General features: G+C 47.3%; 1 protein-coding gene across 1 annotated transcript in view; it reads right to left on the bottom strand.

Annotated features, from left to right (window-relative positions):
- Positions 1 to 1516, bottom strand: part of COL7A1 (collagen type VII alpha 1 chain) — a 618941-nt gene extending 617425 nt beyond the window's left edge. Inside the window, exon 1 of the mRNA XM_069207404.1 lies at positions 1087 to 1516. The gene's annotated coding sequence lies outside the window, so the exon portion shown is untranslated. The remainder of the gene's footprint in view (positions 1 to 1086) is intronic.
- Positions 1517 to 20615: the final 19099 nt, after the last annotated feature.

Below are 20615 nucleotides of genomic sequence, written 5' to 3'. Positions count from 1 at the left end.
GCAGGGCCAGTGGAGGAGCGCAGTGAGGCGCGCAGTGGAGTAGCGCAGGGAAAGGGCGCAGCTGAAGAGCAGGCATGGAATGGGCGCAGGGGGTTGTGCACAGCTGAGGCGCGCAAGTAGAGGGCGCAGGGCCAGTGGAGGAGCGCAGTGAGGGTGGAAGTGGAGGAGCGCAGGTAAAGGGAGTGGGCGCAGGTTGAGGGCGCAGCTGAAGAGCAGGCAGAGAATGAGCGCAGGGAGTTGGGCACAGCTGAGGCGCGCAGGATGAGGGCGCAGGGCCAGTGGAGGAGCGCAGGGAGTGGGCGCAGGGCGAAGCTGAGAAGTAGGCAGGAAATGAGGGCAGGGAGTTGAGCACAGCTGAGGCGCGCAGGTTGAGGGCCCAGGGCCAGTGGAGGGTCGCAGGGAGAAGACGCAAGGCGCAGCTGAGGAGCAGACAGGGAATGAGCGCAGGGAGTTGGACACAACTGAGGCGCACAGGGAGTGGCGCAGCGGAGGAACACAGGAAATGGGCGCAGGGAGAAGGCGCACAGCTGAGGCGCGCAGTTTGAGAGCGCAGGGCGCAGCGGAGGCGCGCAGGCAGGGAATGAGCGCAGGGAGTTGCGCACAGCTGAGGCGCGCAGGTTGAGGGCGCAGGGCGCAGCGGAGGCGCGCAGGCAGGGAATGAGCGCAGGGAGTTGCGCACAGCTGAGGCGCGCAGGAAGGGAGCGCAGGGCGCAGCGGAGGCGCGCAGGCAGGGAATGAGCGCAGGGAGTTGCGCACAGCTGAGGCGCGCAGGTTGAGGGCGCAGGGCGCAGCGGAGGGTCGCAGGGAGAAGACGCAAGGCGCAGCTGAGGAGCAGGCAGGGAATGAGTGCAGGGAGTTGGGCACAACTGAGGCGCGCAGGGAGGGGCGCAGCGGAGGAACACAGGGAATGGGCGCAGGTTGAGAGCGCAGGTTGAAGGCGCAGGGCGCAGCGGAGGAGCGCAGGCAGGGAATGAGCGCAGGGAGTTGCGCACAGCTCAGGGCGCAGGGCACAGCGCAGGAAGAGGGCGCAGGAGGGGCGCAGACAGAGGGCGCAGCGGAGGCGCGCAGGCAGGGAGTGCACTTTACCTTCTCGGTGCACGCATACTCCGCAGCTGTGGGGGCTCCTGTGGGGGTGGAAGCGGCGTCGGGTCCCTCCTCCTGCCTCGGACACGGTCCTCGGATGATTACCCCCTTTATATTCCTCGAGTCCCGAAGCGCGGTGGGGGAGGGAGCGGTATCTGGGTTACAAGAGGGGGGGGGGGGGGAGACGTAGATCCTAGAGATGGGGGTCCAGTTTCTTATTTCTTTCTTTCTGCAGTTTATTCCTTATTTTTCTTCTCGCTTCCACTCGTCGTGGTCACTCCTTATTTCTTCTCTTTCACTTTTCTTACTTTCTGTTCTTTATCTCCTTCTCTTCTATCTCTTCTCTTTTCCCTCTCCCCCTCGTTCGCTCTCGCCTCCTTCTTTCCCTCCTCTCAACTTTGGCTTCACTCCTTAAACGTTTCCCTTTTGATTTATGCCCCCAAGAGGCAGAAAACGCTTTCGGGGAGCTAATTACACCAGGGCCCGCCCCCTGCACCCCAGCAGCCAATGGCCCCCGCGCTATGTAAATGCAGCCTGCATCAAACTCCTCCCTCTAGCTCCCAGGTGAAAGGGGGTGTCTGTTTTGCTGCAGGATTCCTGCTTTTAGGTTGAGTTACTCGTGTGCAGACTACACCCCGGCTCTTTATTTATCCTTTGATCGGCCTCCTTTCATTGTTCCCCGAGAACAACAGCCTTAAATCAGATTTAAGCTGTTCTATACAGAGAAAAAAGTTCTAAAGAAATAAAGGGAAAGGAGGAAATGGTTTTAACAAAGCTGTTTTTTTCTCTTTACTAACAGGTCGCCCTTCTCCCCTCCAAGTGAGTGGGTGCGCTTGGCACAGCATCGCCGTCTCATGCACGTTTTAGGGCTACTGGAGGGTTTCTGTTGTCCTATCAAATCAGGAAATGTGAATCTCAACTTCTTGCTGAAATTGGGAAAACTTTTTTTTTTAAATTGTGCACTGATTTAATTGTGCACCTCATTCTGGCTTCAGGATGGGGATTTGCCAGCAGGGTACCACAGTGCGAGCCCCCGTTTCATAAGAAATTAAGGGCCAGATTAAGAGACGGTAATGGGGAAAACCTGGCAATATATTCTGTAATTTAGGGGTAATTTGGTGGAGTTAATTCCAGCAGCAGACTCTAGTGCGATTTACCACGTCCTCCACCAATCCTTTAGGGCCTGGTGGCGGTAGAAATCTATTGGCGATTTCCTACTTGCAAATCTTTGTGATTTGCAATTAGGAAAGCACAAACTGCCATGTACCAATGTGTCGCAGACACATTTACCTATTCCCAGTATATTCATGAGGTAAGTCGTAATTTGCGACCCATTGGGAATGGCCAAAACCAGGGGGTCAGCAGACCACCATGTCTGTGACTGCTTTTTAAATAAAACATTTTTTTAAAATGCCCGTTTTCCTTAAAGGAAAACATGAAGCGTTTCAAAAAGAAAACTGAAACTTATTTTTTTAATCTTTTAAGAGTAGGCAGTGGACCCCTTCCCATTTGCGAATGGCTTACCACCAACTTAAAGTGGGTTGTAAATTGTGAATGTTTTGTGACGGCATTCCGGTCACAAAACATTCATACATCCCCCTGCGAGTCGCTATTAGGAAGCGACTCCTTAACACCCCCTTCATAATACTAAATCACAAACTTCTTTTGGAATTCATTAATAGATGACCGAATCACAAAATACCATTTGTAAATCCCAAAATGATTTTTTGCGGTTGCAAATGGCCCAATTGTGCGGATCAGACTGTTTGCGACCACAAAAAACCTTTGTACATCTGGTCCCTAGAGATTGTTCAATACCACCCTCTACAGAAGCCCTTAAAGTTGTGTAATGCGCACACACTTGTCCAAAGAACCCAACAATTTAGCGACTCGGGGCAGGTGATACGAGGGGCATGATATGTTTTTCTCACATCTCTTACCAGTGGATACCAAAATCTTGGGGTATTTAACCCGATAAAATAAAAACATCAAAAACAAGTACAGAAGGAAGGGTACCGAGGGTGGGGGTTGGAGTAATGCGTAAAGGAAAGGTAGAGATTAGGTTAGACAAATTGTAAGCAACAGATTGCTCCTTATGAAAATATAAAATAAAAACAAAATCAGAAAGCTACAGTAAATACAAGGAAGAGGATTAAAAGAGGGTAATGGTGCAGGGTTAAGATGAAGGGAGGGAGGCGAGATTGAACCTGAAAAAATGCATGGATAAAGCGCATGTGGCATGGACCCAGAAAAGGAAAATGAGGGTGAAAGCCCCTTCCGAGTCCTGAAAGGAGGTTCTCATTGCTGCATCACCAGTTCTAGGATCCTAGTGGTTTACAAGCGTCTCATGCGGATCTAGCGTTTGACCAGCAAGTGGGTACTCAAGGAGCTATGGCACTTGAATACTGGACTTTGCAGAATCGTTGTTAAGAAAAAAAGTTCTGATTCTTAAATGCAGTCTGCACCTGCAGGTTTCCCACTCAGCAAATGTGCAGTTTTCTAACTTTAGAATTCACAAAACGTGTCCAAGTTACACCTGGACATCTGTACCAGTCACTGCACTCAGATGTAACACTGTGAATGTTTGTAACTTTCCCTTTTGCAAGTGTTGCACTGTAGCATTCACATAGTGCTTACTACCTCTGTGCGGGTGCTGAAGCACTTACCCACCCTGACAGGAAGCTACACCGTGTAGGCTGCAGGGTGTGTGGTTGGAAAGGTGTTGTTTTGTGGTTTGAACGTAGGGCGGGAGGTGTGTCCATGTCATGCGTGATGACTACCAAGGGGAAGTTATCATGTTATGGGTCACAGGCCCCTATGAGGGAAGGAATGTGAGAGATAGACACACAAATTATAATTGTAATAAGGGGTAAATATTTGGGCAGCTACGGAGCTCCAGCAGGGCCCTCAGTGCTCGGGATGCTCAGTGTCTGCACACCAAAAAAGTGAGGCCAATCAAAGAAGGCCCAGGGATCCATACAGCAACACAAGCCAGGCAGAGAAGGAGGTGAGTGGGAACAAGGACACCAAAAGAGTAAGAACAGGAACTGGTGGCATGAACAGCGGCGGCTCCTCCGCGAGGGCGGAGGAGTGTCGCTCTCCCGCCAGCAGCAGCCGCAGCAAAACCTTTAACAAACGAAACAATAATAAACAACGTTTATTATCGTTTCGTTTGTTAAAGGGGTGGGGCATTGGGGATGATGAGGATATGAGGGGAGTGCACTGTCACTCCCCCTAGTGCGCATGTGTGTTTGGCCGGCCGTCTCGGGCCAGCCAAACACACATGCGCAGTAGACTCTCTCCAGCCGCGCAGCACAGTTGCCGGGCTGGAGAGAGCATGCACAGGCTCCCAGTCTGCCTGGGAGTGCCCTGGCTGGGCGCTCCCTGCCAATCCGAACTCTGCTTTGAGCAGCATCAGGATTGGCCGCAGGGCTGGCTGGGAGCCTGTGCGTGCCTGCAGCAGAGGAGGCGGAGGAGCAGAGCGGCTCAGTGACGAGCAAGTATGTTTTTTAAAAAGTGTTTTATTTTTTTAAATCAAATTTTACCACATGCCCCTCCACCCCCCCACCTGCCCCTGCACGCTGCACCCACCCCGGGTGAGTGCAGCAAGCTGCGACTGGGCATGAATAGTAGCCTGCACTTTTTAAAAGATAAGGATACTGCCTACTGCTGAGCAAATACACCCCATGAACGAAGATGAAAGAAAATGAAAGAGCAACCAAAGCTGGCAACCTGAGTCAGATTCCACCAACTTCTGCCAGACTAGAGGAAGCCCATATTTTGAGCAGGAGTTCATGCCTCAAACCCCTCCCTAGGTTCAGAAAACTTTGCAGCTATACAAGCACATTCACATTGATAAATATACTCAAATACATGTGCAAGCCTTTTCTTTTTTTTCCAACCGGGGATTATTGTCCCTGTGGAGAAAGGGATTGGCTCCTGGCCTTAAAAGGAACACACCTTTGACTATCTTCACAGGAGAAATGGGTTGGTAACTGATTTGTGATTAACCTCATACAGGTAAGTTTGTGTGTGTTCAAATCTTCCAGGGCATCCCTTTCAGGGAAAATCCAGTGCCCCTCCCCGCTACCCACACACGGAAACAGCTGTTTGAGCAATCTTTTCCCGAACTCAATGCTGACATCTGTGAAATATAAAAGTGGTTTGTGATTCTTCAAAAAGATTACTGACGACAGCCAGACCAAATCATCAAATGGTTTTGTGAATGAGAACCAGAGAGTTTATTGTTTAGCATTCCTCTAAGTTTCACTGGTGGTCGAGTAGACACCACTGGCCCAATTCACAAAACTCTTTCCCTATGTACATTTAATATAGAGAGTGAAAATCTCAAACATGAATGTAAAACCTGAACCCTGTTTCAGAAACTCAAGATGTGGATTTGTTTCATGCACAAATGGCACTTCTAACTGTGCAGGATGTTCAGATTATCCTAGTGGTGTGTAAAGGTAGTGCCCCAGGGACACTTCTAATGTTGTAACAATGCAGCTCTTCACAAATATCTGTACTTTATTCGTCTCACACCTCTATGCGCCTAAACATACTTCAACAGTGACCGAGTACAAGAGTGCAAGAAGTGTGAAAAAAAAGAGGAGGATACTTTACCCACATATCCAGGGCTGTATTGGAAGCTCTCTCTCCCTCACTCATTTGTGGACAGTGCTTTATCCGAGCCGGTGATTGCAGGTGTTGCTCAGTGGCCCTCATTTTTGAGCACCAGAACTTACTTTTCTCAACAAACTTTGATTAGTGTGTTGTAAAGCCCATTTTTTGGATGGTCACCCTCCACATTTTTGCTGCCTTGGTAATGTTGCTTTTGACCTGAGAGTTTACTGAGGCCTGCTAACCAGACCTCGGTGCCAGTGCTCTTTCCCTTAAACTGTACTGAGATGTTGCAAACCTGACTGGCAAGGTCTTCACTACCCCTGTAATGCCCTAGTAAATGGTACCGGTGGTACCCAGGGCATGGATGGTAAAGTGGTTACCAGGGCTGCAGCACTGATTGTGCCATCCTATGTGACCCAAGTAAAAGCAAAACCTGCAGAGATGCCATGCCAGCCTACATGAGCAGCTTGTCTGCTCAACTTCGACTCTGGCCAGGCCACATGCAGGCAGAGTCCCTTCACTGCCCTAACACAGGTCAGTCATCCCTAAGGCAGGTGTCCTATAGCCCAGGAGGCAGGGTGCACTCTGATGTGAGTGTGGCCATGAATGCACAAGCATATATGACCCTGTGACAGCATTTAAAACCTGCTGCTACCACAAGTGACTGGCAGTCCACAGAATAACATGGGCTGGCAAACGGGCAGCCCGGGATATCCAGCTCCATGATGGCCCGTCCGATTTCCCCCGTGTTTGGTATCAAACATCATGCTTTTTAACCCTGAGCATGAATCTGATGCCCAGGATTAGCCAGCATGTCCCCTGGTGGCATCCTTAGAGGATGCCTACCAAGATACCAGCTTTCTCTTGCTTTGGCGGGCTCTGCTGAGCCATTTGCCACCACAGACAAGAGTCTGCCCTCCTGCTGGTTGTGTTAGCACTTCCCCATGATGGAGACAAAGGACCTGGCCAGGAAGGAGGTCACACCTCCTCCCTCCAAGAATGGCTATTGGTTACAGTATTCAAGGCGGTAAGCCTCAAAGGCTTTCACTGCCCTTAATCTCTTGTCCCTCACTCAAGGAAAAAGCCCTTCCCGCCCTGTCCCAGCCGACAGGCAGGAAACGTAGTTATTCAGGAGGCATACACCCCCAAAAGGCTAGCCACACCTTTAGGGTAGGCTAGGAGTTCTGTACAGCTGAGGAAAGGTTCTGCCATGCTGGCAAATCTTATAAATAGTGGGTTCTGGGTAAAAAAGTGATGCATTCCCACAGGAAGTTTTCACTTCAGGGGTGAACTACCCTCAGTAACCAGCAGCCCATTGGGTACTATCCCACTCACCCTTAATGCCCCCTAAACTAAGATTTAAGGGGCTCCCCTGGCACTAGAACCTCAGTTCTGAGTTTGAATCCGTGAAGGGGCAGAAGAAGATGCTGTCACCAACAACAGGACTTGGAACTCTGCCACCATGCCAAGAGAGGCCACTTAAGTGCCCTGAGGAGACTATATACATGAACTGTGTGATCGACATGTGCCCGTGGTGTAAACTCATCTCTCCCAGAAAGAGGGACTCATGTGGATGCAAGAAACTAAAGCAGACTTCCCTGACCGGTGGAACCAGTCACCTGCAACCTGCTGAAGAATTGTCGTGCTGCATCACAAGAAGTGCAACCCGTGTGGCCTCTCTTGAGTGAGCCCAGAGAAAGTCAGTGACCTGCACCCTGGAAGTGGCAGTGAGGCTCTCACCAAGTTTCAAGCTGCAAACCCCATTCCGGATGACTTCCAGCCAACAGAGTAACTGTGGATTACTTTTGCCGCTGCCAAGGCTTGTGTGTCACCAGCCCAGTAACCGATACCTTCTTAGACATCACCGACCCCAGGGCAACTGTCAGCAATAGTGACCGACATTGGCAACAACCCCACTGCTGAGATCCTGCATCCAGAAGGAAGTGACATCGACCAAGTGGCAAAACTTCTTTGGCGCAGCCCTCCCATGATTGACCGGTGAAAGGCTACCACTGCTCCCGGAGCCCCCAGACATGGTAGTGAAGATCCTGCTGTGGAATCCAGGTCCAGGGACCCCAAAGGCCTCTACACTCTGAGGGTAGAGTGCAGCTCCAACCCCAAGTGTGTGTTTGTCAAGTGCTGCACATTTGACAGCGCTCAAGGTACCCGTCAGCACAAACAACAGCCAGAGCACCTTTGCACCCAGAGTCCCCGGGCAAGGTAACGAGATACTGCCTCTTGAGACTTGGTATAGGGACCTGCAAGACCTTAACACCAGGTGGGTTCTACAGAACTCACCCCACAAGTGACCGATTGCACACTGTGTTTTAACACATTGACTTCAAAGGTATCTGTTTGAGACTCAAAAGTGCACCTATTTTTAACTGCTTTAAAAATCCCAACTCCTGTTGTATGTAAGATACAAAGTTCTTTTTGGTGTCTAAATTAAGATAAAAATCTGCTTTGTTTTTTAAATTGGTGCTGGATTTCTTTCGAGTCGTGTCATTTGCATATCGCCCACGTGGGTATTGTGAAATGCTTTACACATGTTTCTCTAAGTAGCCTGACTGCTCTTTGTCACTCTACCAGGACTGAGCTAAGGTTTACGTGTTAGTATTACATGGTAAGAACCCAGAGTCATACCACATAATACTGCCACCTTGCTACACAGTGCAAAGAGAAACACAAAAGGGTGAAAGAAAGAGGAAGAAAAATACATACAATTCTGAGAAAGCGAAAAGAAGCAATGAAAAAGAACCTGAAAGATTTAGAGAAAGTGACCGGGGGTAACTTCAGTTGCACTGGCCACGCTCTTCTGAACAAAACTTTGGGCTGCAAGCCACTAATTTATTTATTCTTTCTTGTTTTGTTTTCTTTTTCCAAAATAAGCACTGTTTGAGGGACACCAATTGCACCCTTAAAATGTGTTGGTGTAGTTCTTTAGTTCGCAAACTCACTAGTCACACAGCCCACATTCAGTCAGATGGTTGAGTGCAGAACACATTTGGAGCAACACTCATTGTTTATCTGGTTCTCCATGCATAAGAAAACTGCTGCTTTTCATTGGCTCCCATGAGCCACGCGGACATGATGACGTAGGCCAACCAACGTCAGCTCGCTCCCATCTACCAATAAGAATGTCACCCTAGAGAGCACTAGGAGCCAATGGTGTCCCCTGACTACATTGTTCCTTCCGCTGCGGTAGCCATGTGCTAAGTGAGGACTGCCCTGTGCGAAAGGGCGATGTGCCAGCCATAAATGTAAGCACCTCTTTGTGAAGTGTGGTTCACTAGACTTTGAAAATGTTTCCCACCCTGTTATTCCCCTCCATGAAAAAATTATGCAGGGGAAAAAAGGTGTGCGAGTAAGCCAGTTCGCAATCATGCATCTAATCCTGCCAGTCGGCCAGCCCATCTAGTGAATTCACACATGGTAAGACGTGTTTTTTTCCTGATCTGTGCAGATTTTGTGAATCAGGCTCTACAGATGCACGCCCAACTATCCTACCAGTAAAAGTATGAACCTTGTAGATATTCAGGTGTACATCATGGAATTCAGTAAGTTTGCTAGAAGTAAAACATATCTGCAATATAAAGGTATGTATACTTCATTCTATGGAGATTTTCAATTTCATTAGTTTAGAATGCAAGAAATGCATGGTAGTGTGCCTCTGCGCCTACCGACCTAGCAGAATACTTTCTTCCCCATGCACTTGACGTACTGGTTTTGAATGCTGTAAGAATGAAAGTCCTGAGCGTAGTGCCTAAGTGTGGAAAATTGGCACCTTGTTGCAGTACCCCTCCCCCACCACTTTTTGCCTGGTTTTTGGATGCAACTTGGACTGGAGTGCACTGGGATCTTGCCAATCAGGTTCCAGTGCCAGTGTTCTTTCTCTGAAAATGTAAAGGTAATTGAAAACACCGTTAGCTGCCAGTATAAGTCCCTAGTAAATGGTAATTAGGTACCCAGGTCATGGGGTACTAAGGGTAGGCCCCTGAGGGCAGCAGTACTGATTGTACCACCCTCTAGGGCCATGCATCAAGATGCACCCAGCAGTGTCCTACTGCAATCCTAAAATGCAAACACAACATGGCACACTACCTGTGTGCCCTGTCCACTATACACTGCATTCCATATAGGTAAGCCACCCCTCTGGCAGGCCTTTCAGCCCTAAGTCAGGGTGCACTATGTTGTATGTGAGGGCATAGCTGCAACAGAAATATCCCCACATTGTGTTCTTGCCAAAACTGGGACATAGTGAGTAAACAGAGCAGCCATTTTAAATGCATGTGCTGGACACTGGTCAGTACGAGTTTCACAGCCACATGATGGCTATTCTGAACCCTGGGTTGTTTGGTATTAAACATCTCAGAATGATAAATCCAAACTGGCACCAGTACTGGATTTATTATAAAATTTACCCAGGGGTCACCTTACAGGTGCCCCCTACAAAAGCCAACTACACTAGTATGGTTGCTAATTGGTTCAGTCCTTGGAGGAGAGCACTGTTTCTCTGGTTTGTAAAACAATGCCCTTCCTTGGTGGAGGTGCTAACACCCCATACCTCAGGAATGAGCACTGCCCTGCTGGTGAGCTTCAAAGGGCTTACTGCCTTTGAAACTCGACCGTCAGGCTTGCTCCTAGCAGCAGATGGTCAGCCCCTTGCAAACCCCCACTTTTGGTGGGAGCAGAGGCGGGAAACCACACAAAGAGTAGGGGGAGTGGCCCCACCTGGCATGTTACCTGGGAGGTGGACACACCATTTCATTTCCCATCCATCTTAGATGGGAGGAAAATAGCCAATCATGGTCAGGTAAGTGACCCTTCCCACAGGAACTGGTCACTATAGTGGGTGTAGCCACCCAAAGGTAAATGTCCCATTGGACACTACCAGGTTCCCCCTAAAACACCCACTGAATTCAGTATTTAGTGGGCATCCCTAGACCAGGTAATCAGATGTGAAGGACACAAGGAAGACCAGCACAAAAGAAGCTCCAAGGCAAGAGAACTGTGGACCTGTTGCATAAAGGAAAGGCGCCAAACCCTGCCTGCTGCACCCAGGACATGACAATTAGCACCGAGGAGCTGCTGGACAACTGGACTGGCCCAGGACCTCCAGGCTTCACCAACAGCCCAAGAACTCCCTCCAGAGTGGAGGTATCACTCTGCAACAAAGGAGAAACCAACAACCCAGTGAGGGTCACTTCAGTGACTGGCCCCTAACTCCCTAATGGAAGCTGCAGCCAGACCCAACGCACCAACAACCAGAAGGACAAACCCTGCAGGTGTGCCATGTTTGGTGGCACTGCGCCCTCCAGTGGCCGGACTGTACCAATATCCTGGGTACTGGTCAGGTGACATCGGACACCAGGAAACCAGATCCCCGGAGCTTTCAAAGGACCAGGAGGAAGCCCCAGTTGAGGGACTTCAGGAACATCCAAGACCTTCTGCCAGAGTGCCCCCGTTGTGCCTCAAATGACTCTTGAACCGACTTACCTCCAGCTCCAAAGGGCATCCTTGCACACAGCTCCTGGCTCACCAATTCGCTCTGCACCCGGACGCTCTGTGCCCTGCAACGAAGAACCTGCTGTGTCCTAAGGGTCCCCCACCCCTTGCAACCTCGACACTCCAAGGGGACCCCAAGGAACCACTTCTAAACATATTTGTGCAGTGCTTTTCCAAGTGGTCCCTCGCAGTTACCCAGCAATAGCTCCGGAGACTTTTCATCGCTGCTCCCGTCGGAACCGGGAGCAGCCCCAACTTCTCCAGCTGGCACAACGTGCCCACCGACGACCTTGACCAACCTGCAAAAGGAGATCTTGGTAACTCAACTTTTCAATTTCAGATGTATTTTTAAAGGGGACTTTCCATTGATTCCTATGGTGCGTAATTACGCACAGAAAGACTATTTTCTTTAAAAATTCATATCTCCAAAAGTACTTAACTAATTTTTATAATCTTAGCCTTAAAAATTACTTAAAAATTTGAAGTATTTTTATAAATTGGTCTTGAGTTATTCCTTCGAATGTGTGAGACGTATAATTGATACTGTGAGTACAACAAATGCTTCGCAATTCTCCAAGATTGGCCTAACAGCTCAACCAAGCTACCATAACAATTAGAGCATTAGGTGATCTAGTTTTTACCTCTGTAAACCAGCATTGGTTGCCTGGACCCCTGCACAGTGCGCCTAGCTTTGCGCATTACATAGAGGGCCAGCCTCCTACACTAAGGCGAAAAACTTCTCCTCCCTCTTTCTTTTTGACCTGCATGTATTCTGATGCAGTAAATTTGTGTCACACGTCCATGGGCAAGTGCTGTACATGATGTTTTTCTGCAGCTCGCCAATAGAGTCCTAGACTCTGTTGGCTGAATGGACTCCACCCACAATGCCTATTCAAGGGGTCCGTGACTGCTTAAAAAATGAAATAATATTATCAGAATAATAAAGTGTGTGTAAATAAAGAAATAAAATGTAAAATTTAAAATGTTAAACCGTTAAGTAAATGTAAAGGGATTTGCAATTTGAGGTAATTTGGTATACTCCCATTGATTCATGGGAGCAGTGCATGTGCATTAAACAGAATATAGTATGCACCTGTTGAAAATGTACACCTCTGCTTTCTTGAAGGATATATTACCTGACTCTCTCCGTGAAGCGCTCCCGAGCATCCTCCCATAAGGGGCCTAGGTTACACGACTTCCGCTAACCCCCCGGACTGGCAAAACTACCTAGAAAAAGTGGAAGCCAAATCATATGGTAGGCCCCCTTGAATAGTAGGTGTACATGATGTGAGCTCCTGGGAACATCTCCCTGGTGCAGGTATACACGTGCCCAGCGAGCACCTTCATACCCCAAGTATTGGTCCCCCTGTGCCTATGGCACAAGATGGTGTTTCTTTGAATCCCAGCACTTAAATGTAAGACCAACCATGTGCTTGGGAAGCTCCACTCTGTCGGGACTGTATGTCCCGTGCCCCCACCTCGTCCCCTTCCCACCTCCTACCAATCGTTTAATCAATGCACCTATGACAACATGGTGTGATGTACTGCATTACTGAACCAGATTTATCTATACCATCAAGAGTAGGTTTTGTTGTTGCTTCAACAGCTCCAACACATCTGAAATAGTCGAATTACTGTGTAGGGAAACAAGTGGCTCATCTAAGTGCTATTATGTGGATAACTGACTCATTATGCTTAGAACTTTACATGGAATCACACATCATATTTGGATACACCCTGGGACAAACGTACTGTATTACTGTATGACATCTGATTGTTTCTTTCTTGCTGTTAAAACTAATAAAGATATCTTTTTTAAAAATGTTGAAAAAAACAGAATATAGTATCGACGATGGGTGTCCTCAGTTGAATTGGGAAAAGGCCAAAACTTCCCATTAAATTGAAAATGTGATTTTTTAGTTTATTTGTGAATTAAATACAATATGTTTTAATCTGTGGATTTGTTTGATGAATGCTTGTTTCTGGGTTTTTTCTGTATTGTTTTGCAGTTCAAATCCTCTCAATTGCTTAAGCTGGAGGCCTCCAATCCCAGTAATGTCTCAGTCAGGGAGTGGAGGGGTGCCATAGATTCCAATAATTAATGATTCAGTGGGGGTCCCCAAGGAACAGTAATGATTAAGTGGGATCCACCAAATCAAAAGGTTAAGAATCACTGAGGTGATGGCTACAGCACAGACTGCACATCTTCCACAAAGAGAGGCGCTACCTTGGGATCCTTTCCCAAATCTTTCAAACAATTTTTCTGGAGAGCCAAAAGTCCAGCAACAGCAAGAGACAATCTTCATCCCAATCAACACTCTCGGTGACAGGTCTCCTTTAGCCTGGTCAGCATGGAACTGTGGCACACTAGAAGGAAATGATCTGTGACTGGTTCCTGTGGGTCACAGGGCACTGGGGATACCTGTCAGCAGAATTGCCTGATTGCCCTTGAGTGCAATTGACAACAGTAAATTTCCCTTCCAATAGGGACCAATGATGTTTAGGGTCCAGTGTATGCAGTGCCCAAGAATGGTAAGAAATGCAGGGTTCTAAACAGTGTCAAAGTTGACAAGCAGCATTTTCACTGCCAGCACTGGTGTTGCTCTGCTTGTGGTCTCCCGTTGGGGCGTTCCACAAATTGTGTGGCAGGTGGGGGTGGAAGGGCAGCAACAGAACAGCAGATCAATGTGGAACTAAGCATTTCAAATGTGGGCTTCTTCTTCCTCTGTCTAATTGATGCCATTAGTTTCAGGAAGGAAACATGGACAAACTGTACGATGTGTCCTTTCCAAGATGGTGAGGTATGCAGAGAAACCCATCTGAGGTTCCCAATCTAAAATGGAAGAGTTTTTTTTTCCTGTGATGTCAGTTCCTGTTTGAATCATATGCAAAGAGTCATCTGCACTGATGGCTGTGTCGAAACACCTTCAAGCCTTTTTTGTGACCATCTGGTATTATTTTTTATCCTTGATTTTTGTTTTGTTGTAACAGGAGTTTCGGCTGGGGTTCATCTAGATTTATCGTGTTTGGCTCTTCCTTCTCCCTGAGGTCACCAAGAGCTTGTTGCTTTCTCTCTACATTATTTCTTCTTGTACAGTCAAGAGCTAAATGATTTCTATCACAGATTACTTCAGCCACTGGCCTACCTCACTGTGAGTGACGGCATTCTGCCGTTGCACAATGTGTACATCCACAAAATAAGTAGTCCCCTTCAGGAACAGGGACCACTGATGCAATATGTGCTTTTACATTAAAAATATGTAATTTAACTTTTAGATAATGCACGTTTTACTTAAGTGAGGGCCCTGCAGTTCCCCTAGCACTGCTACGGGGCCCCTTGTGTGTCATTGTACAAAACAAATTTGCAAACACAATAAGCGGTGGCAAAACCAAAAAGTCAGTAGCTAGTGCCAGACCCAATGGTTTACTCCTTGCTTGCCTAGAGCAGGGTGGCACCGTGGGTACAGGGGGCAGTCACCCTTTCCCCACATAACCAAGAGTGCAATTCAACAGACCTTCTCAGTGTCTAGTCCATGATATTCATTCTTTATTACTGTGTGCATCTACACACTGAGCTTGCAGGCATAGCACATTCATCATAAATGCTGCACACAGAGTAACATAATTAAATATCTATTCAAAAATATTAACAGAAAACTAACCAGGCCAAGAAACAGACACAAATAAAATGTGGCACAAACACAAAGACTAGTTTGTCACAGGGTTATTTCTGCCAGCCTATTTCCAGATGGAAGAACATTTTCTATTTTAGTAGAACTATGTGAAAAATAGTCTGCTGAGTACTGGAGAAGTGCTTCTCAGTATAACAGAGTCTTGTAAAAATCTGGGCGAGGCTTAGTAAATGTGCAGCCCCCAGGCAGCATGTGCTCCACATTGGGGTGTGAATCTTTCCATAAATGTTGATGTCAGCCTTGTGCTTGCTCGTTGCCTCTCTGCTCCCAGCTAAGTCCTGGTTTGGCAGCAGTGATTGGTCGTCCTCATCAGCAGTCAGTGTCCTGATGACTGAACTGTCTTGGAATCCACAGTGACTCACCACCACCAGTTTGTTGTCAGTTCTTCCCACATGCTCTTGACAACGCAAGACTTGTCCACTTGCTACTAGTTACAGCAGGGATCACATTCAGATTATGCTGGTGAACCCAGTGCCCCCTTAAGATGTTGGGGGGCCCTGTATAGATGATATTTGGATTTATTACCAATCTCTTGCTAATTCAAGCCTGCATGATGCCAAACAATATTAAATTATATCTTAAGCTTTAACAAGATCACACAAAAACAGTTGAAATATGTCTTGCTCAGGACTCCACGAATCCTTACAATGACACAGGGTGAAGAGAGAGGGAGATAAGCAGAGGTAGGCAGAGAAGGAGGGCCGTTTAGACCAGTAAATAGGATAGAGAGAGGTCAAATAGAGGAAAACTCACTTTTCTATGGGGCCCCTTGGAAGGTGGGGGCCCTGGGCACCTGCCCTGTTTGCCCAAGCCTTAATAGATCCCTGGGAGTATGAGCAAAGTCACTCACTGGAAGGAACACACAGACATGTTTATTATTGTTACCATCTGTGGGGTCCAAAGTGAACTCAGAAGTGGGATTTCCGTACAAGTACTGAATTAAAAAAATGTATTGCCCAAAACCTCTCATTCTCTGGAACCACAAGCATCCATTGGAAATATGTTCAGCTAAAGTTCTTTTTTTTTTTAGCAAATTCCAAATATACTTAATTTCCCAACTCTTCATCTGATAATCTGATCTTCCACCCAAAGTTTGCTAAATTATGAGCGACAAAAACATTTTCACAAGATGGATGCTGCTTTTCAACCAAGTTATTTGTAGCACTGATTTTACTTGTCACAGTTTCTGACAGCAACACTGAAATGTTATCCTTTGCTAGTACAATGTCATGGAAAAAAGTTCTACATGCAGCTCCCTAGTGCTCTGGGCAAGGCGATCCCTTATGCATCTTGTGGGCCACGTCTAGCCCACCTGGCCTTTCATGCGGTTTCCTGGGAAACACTACTGGGCTATTGATTATTAGGGGGGATTCACGGGATGTTTCATTCTGCACGCGGAATTGGTGGGATTTGGTGACTCCGTGTTACTCTTGCAACATGGAGATCCAGCCGAATTTTGCCAATTGCCATGTGGATCAATTTTTTCCCCGCAAGGCTTCAGAAATGTGAGCGAGCTTTGGCATCCCCTAGCACCATTTTCTAAAGCTGATGATGGTGGCCAGTCACAAGGGGTCACATTCAGACTGCTGCTTCCCAAGTAGATTTGCTGTCGCTCAAGGAGATTTTCTACTCGAGCGAGTGCAAAATCAACTCAAACGGGCCCACGCTCTCGCTCATTGCATGGTGACATTTGCATTGATTTTTCAACGCTGCTGTGCTACTGGTGCTAAATTGCAGCGCAACGTGCGTATTTCTGCCTGTTGGTGGAATTCAGCAAAATCTTGCTGAGTTTTTATGCACCTCCGCAGACTCAGCAAGTTCCACCCACCCCTACTGACTACTGGGGTAAGATATCACATAGGGGCGTAGGCAGCCCAGATTAATGCACCAGACCATAATGTCTTGCTCAGCATTGCCTTAGCTGGGTCAGGGCTGGGCTGGTGGAAGAGCAGTGCAGGTTCACTTTTCTGGGTCACGCTCTCAAAATCTCTTCTAACTAGCAGGCGATGGAGATTATCAGTCCATTTTTTTGTCTAGTGTGGGTGTTCTTGTACCTCATTGAAATATGTTCATATCCCACTTCCTGTGTTGTTAACGATTTTCCTGGTAATAGGAACAGATACCTGGCTTTCCATTCCATAAAACTACTATATCCACTCCAAACTTGTCAGACTGGGGCTCATGGCTGCAGCCCCACAAAAAATGTGTAACAGGTAGTAGGCTGCATTTCTAGAGAATTGAAGGAGTCCAGAGGCGCTGGAAGTCAGGATGTAGAGGGTGCTGCATCACCACCAAAATAACCATTTTGGAGTTCCAAAGGTAAATGAGCACAAAAGAGAACTTTGATTTTTTTCTTGTCACATCTGCTGTGCATTCAAAGACCGAGGTCAAATGTCAGGCTAGCTTGAATCAAATGACACAGTAAGTCCGGAACTCATGTCTGGGCATACCTGGCACACTTAGGAACAGCAAATGCAGAATGAAAAAGCTGATGGACAGAATGCTTGAATTCATCTCGGCCACTCGCAATCACTCAGGCTACATCCCAATCCATTGTTTTTTTGCCCACACGCCACCCCAGTTTGGACAAAACCATATGCAAATCAGTCTTGACCCTGCTCCTCATGTGAACAGTCCAGCCCAAACTACCAGGCCACGTTGCACTTGGAATGGAAACAAGCATCCTGGGACCAGTTTCGGGGTATCACGCTTCATCAGCCAGTCTAGCTTGAATCCAATGGCACAGTGAGCTTGGGGCCCACGTCTTGGCATGCCCCGTGCACCTAGGGCAGCAAATTTAAAAACAAAAAGGTGTTTGGTGGAATGCTTGAATTAATCTCAGCCACTGGCAATCGCTCCGGCCACATCCCAATCCATCATTTTTTTTGCCCACCATGCCACCCCAGCTTGGACCTGGCTATATGCATATCAGTCTTGACCCTGCTCCTCATGGCAACAGTCCAGACCGAACTGATTGATTTGCATATTACTGGGTCCGAACTGGAATGGCATGGTGAGCAAAAAAACAATGGATTTAGGCCCAGGTGTGTGACTGGGGGTGAATGTTTGACTTTGTTCAGCATTCTGTCCAGCATCTGTTCTTTTTGGGTATGAAAGAAAAAGCTGTAGGATGTCAGTATTCCTACACACAATAAAATGTAAATACATGTTAATGAACTGTACAAATATTTTCAAAATAAATAAGCAGCTAGGAAAACACAAATGAATCACTGTCTTCTGTAATTCTGATGTGTGATGGAAACAAAGATTTTATTAGGATCAAAACATATCAATACACTTTTCTTGGTGATGTGCAGATGACAAATATTAGCTGAAACACGATTTCCACACATTATCGTTTGTGTGCTGTGTGGGTTGTATATGTGAGTTTAGTGGTCATTTCAATGGAAAATGTGCTGTCTGCAAATGACAGTGTACTACCACACCATGCTTTAGTAACATATTTGTGACAGTGTCGTGAGGTATTTTACCATTTTCCACGGGCACATTATTTAGTTCTGGGCCTGGGGCCTGTGTCCTTTTATCTAGTTACATTTCACTCTTATTTAATTTATTATTTTAGCAAAGCTTCATTTTAGTGGGGATGTTTTTTATTCCTTTTATCAGTTGTCCTTCTTTGCAGAATATGTTCTTAGAACAACAGATATGTTATCATAAAACAACACACTGCTCACTCCATCTTGGAGGGGACATTCCAGCCATTTTGCCACCTTATGCTGCACATCGTAGAAGTTTCTGCTGAAACCTTTTGGTTCCTCTTCGTCTATGTGGGAGGACACTCAGCAGACTAACAGACCTCTTCTTTACCTCTGCACATGTATGGGGTTGGGATACTTTCCCAGGACCAGAAGGGCAGATTAGGGCTACAACTGCTACCTGCTCTCATGTAGAAACTTAGCAATGTAGGTAGGAATGTTAGGCACACTATTGTGACAATATGGTGAGACTCTCCTTGGATGCGGGGATGTCGGACGTAACATTGCAGCCGGCTCCTAATGGGGCCAGCGGCAATGTGGCGGTTCGGCGGGTGCAGCAGCACGCGTCGCGCTTTTAACTATCTGCCAGACAGACAGTGAAAATCGCGACGGGGCTGTGCCTGGGGGCCCCAGCACTGCCCATGCCAAATGCATGGGCAGTGCAGGGGCCCCCAGGGGCCCCACGACTCCCCTTCCCGCCAGCCTTTCCATGGCGGTCTCTATCGCCATGGACAGGCTGGCGGGAAGGGGAGTCAAAATCCCCAGGGCAGCGCTGCTGCGCTGCCCTGGCGGATTCAGACCGCCGGGACAACCATGGCAGAAAACCGCTGGTCCCGGCGGTGTGACCGCAGCGCTACCGCCGCAGTCAAAATATGGCGATTCGTACCACCAGCCTGTTGGCGGTACGATCGCCACTTCAACCCTGGCGGTCGTTGACCGCCAGGGTTGTCATGAGGGCCATAGTGTGCACAGAGTCCAGGGGTTCCCCAGAGGCTGGACAGAGGCAAAAATATATAATACTAATGGTCTATTTGTGGTAGTGTGGTCGAGCAGTTAGGCTTATCAGAGGGTAGTGTTAAGCATTTGTTGTATGCACACAAGCAATAGAAGACACACACTCAATGACTTAACTCCAGGCCAATAGGATTTTATAAAGAAAAATATGTTTTGTTAACTTATTTCTAGAACCACAAGATTCATTTTGCAGTTAAGTACATAAAATGAAAGGTACTTTGCATAGATATAATCAGGACTTTGAATAGAATCAACGATTTTTGGAAATGGCCCTTTTTGCAGGGTGATCCCCAAACTTTTTGCCTTCTTCCTCCTATTTTTTCAGGTCTGTTTTTGCTGGTTTATTGTCTCTCTGCACTTTACTACTGCTAATCAGTGCTAAAGTGCAAATGCTCCCTATAGAAATTGTACTGTTGATTGGTTTATCCAGGATTGGCATATTTGGTTTACTGGTAAGTCCCTAGTAAAGTGCACTAGAGGTGCCCAGGGCATGTAAATCAAATGCTACTAGTGGGCCTGCAGCACTGGTTGTGCCACCCACATTAGTAGCCCTGTAACCATGGCTCAGACCTGCCACTGCAGTGTCTGTGTGTGCAGTTTTAAACTGCCAATTCGACTTGGCAAGTGTACCTACTTTCCAGGCCTAAACCTTATCTTTTTATACATGTAAGGCACCCCTAAGATAGGCCCTAGGTAGCCCCATGTGCTGGGTGCAGTGTATGTTTAAGGTAGGACATGTACTGGTGTGTTTTACACGTCCCAACAGTGAAATACTGCCAAATTCGATTTTCACTGTTGCAATGCCTATCTCTCTAATGGGTTAACATGGCGGCTGCCTTCAAATAACTTTAACGTTAAAATTCCCTTTGGGAGCAGATAGAAATATGGAGTTTAGGGTCTCTGAACTCACAATTTAAAAATACATCATTTAGTGAAGTTGGTTTTTAGATTGTTAGTTTGAAAATGCCACTTTTAGAAAGTAGGCAATTTCTTGCTTAATCCATTCTGTGACTCTGCCTGTTTGTGTATTCCCCGTCTGGGTCAGTTTGACAGTTGGGCTGTTCACACCTCTCCTCTAGACAGTGACACAAAGGGGGCTGGGGTGTAGCCTGTATATCCTAATGAGCCATCTGTGCTGGAAGAGAGGGGAGGAGTGGTCACTCACACCTGAAAGGACTGCAGATGCTTGAGTCCTGACCCC

This window comes from Pleurodeles waltl, chromosome 9 (assembly GCF_031143425.1).
Source record: "Pleurodeles waltl isolate 20211129_DDA chromosome 9, aPleWal1.hap1.20221129, whole genome shotgun sequence".
Classification (NCBI taxonomy): Eukaryota; Metazoa; Chordata; class Amphibia; order Caudata; family Salamandridae; genus Pleurodeles; species Pleurodeles waltl.
This window is presented reverse-complemented; position numbering and strand designations above follow the sequence as displayed.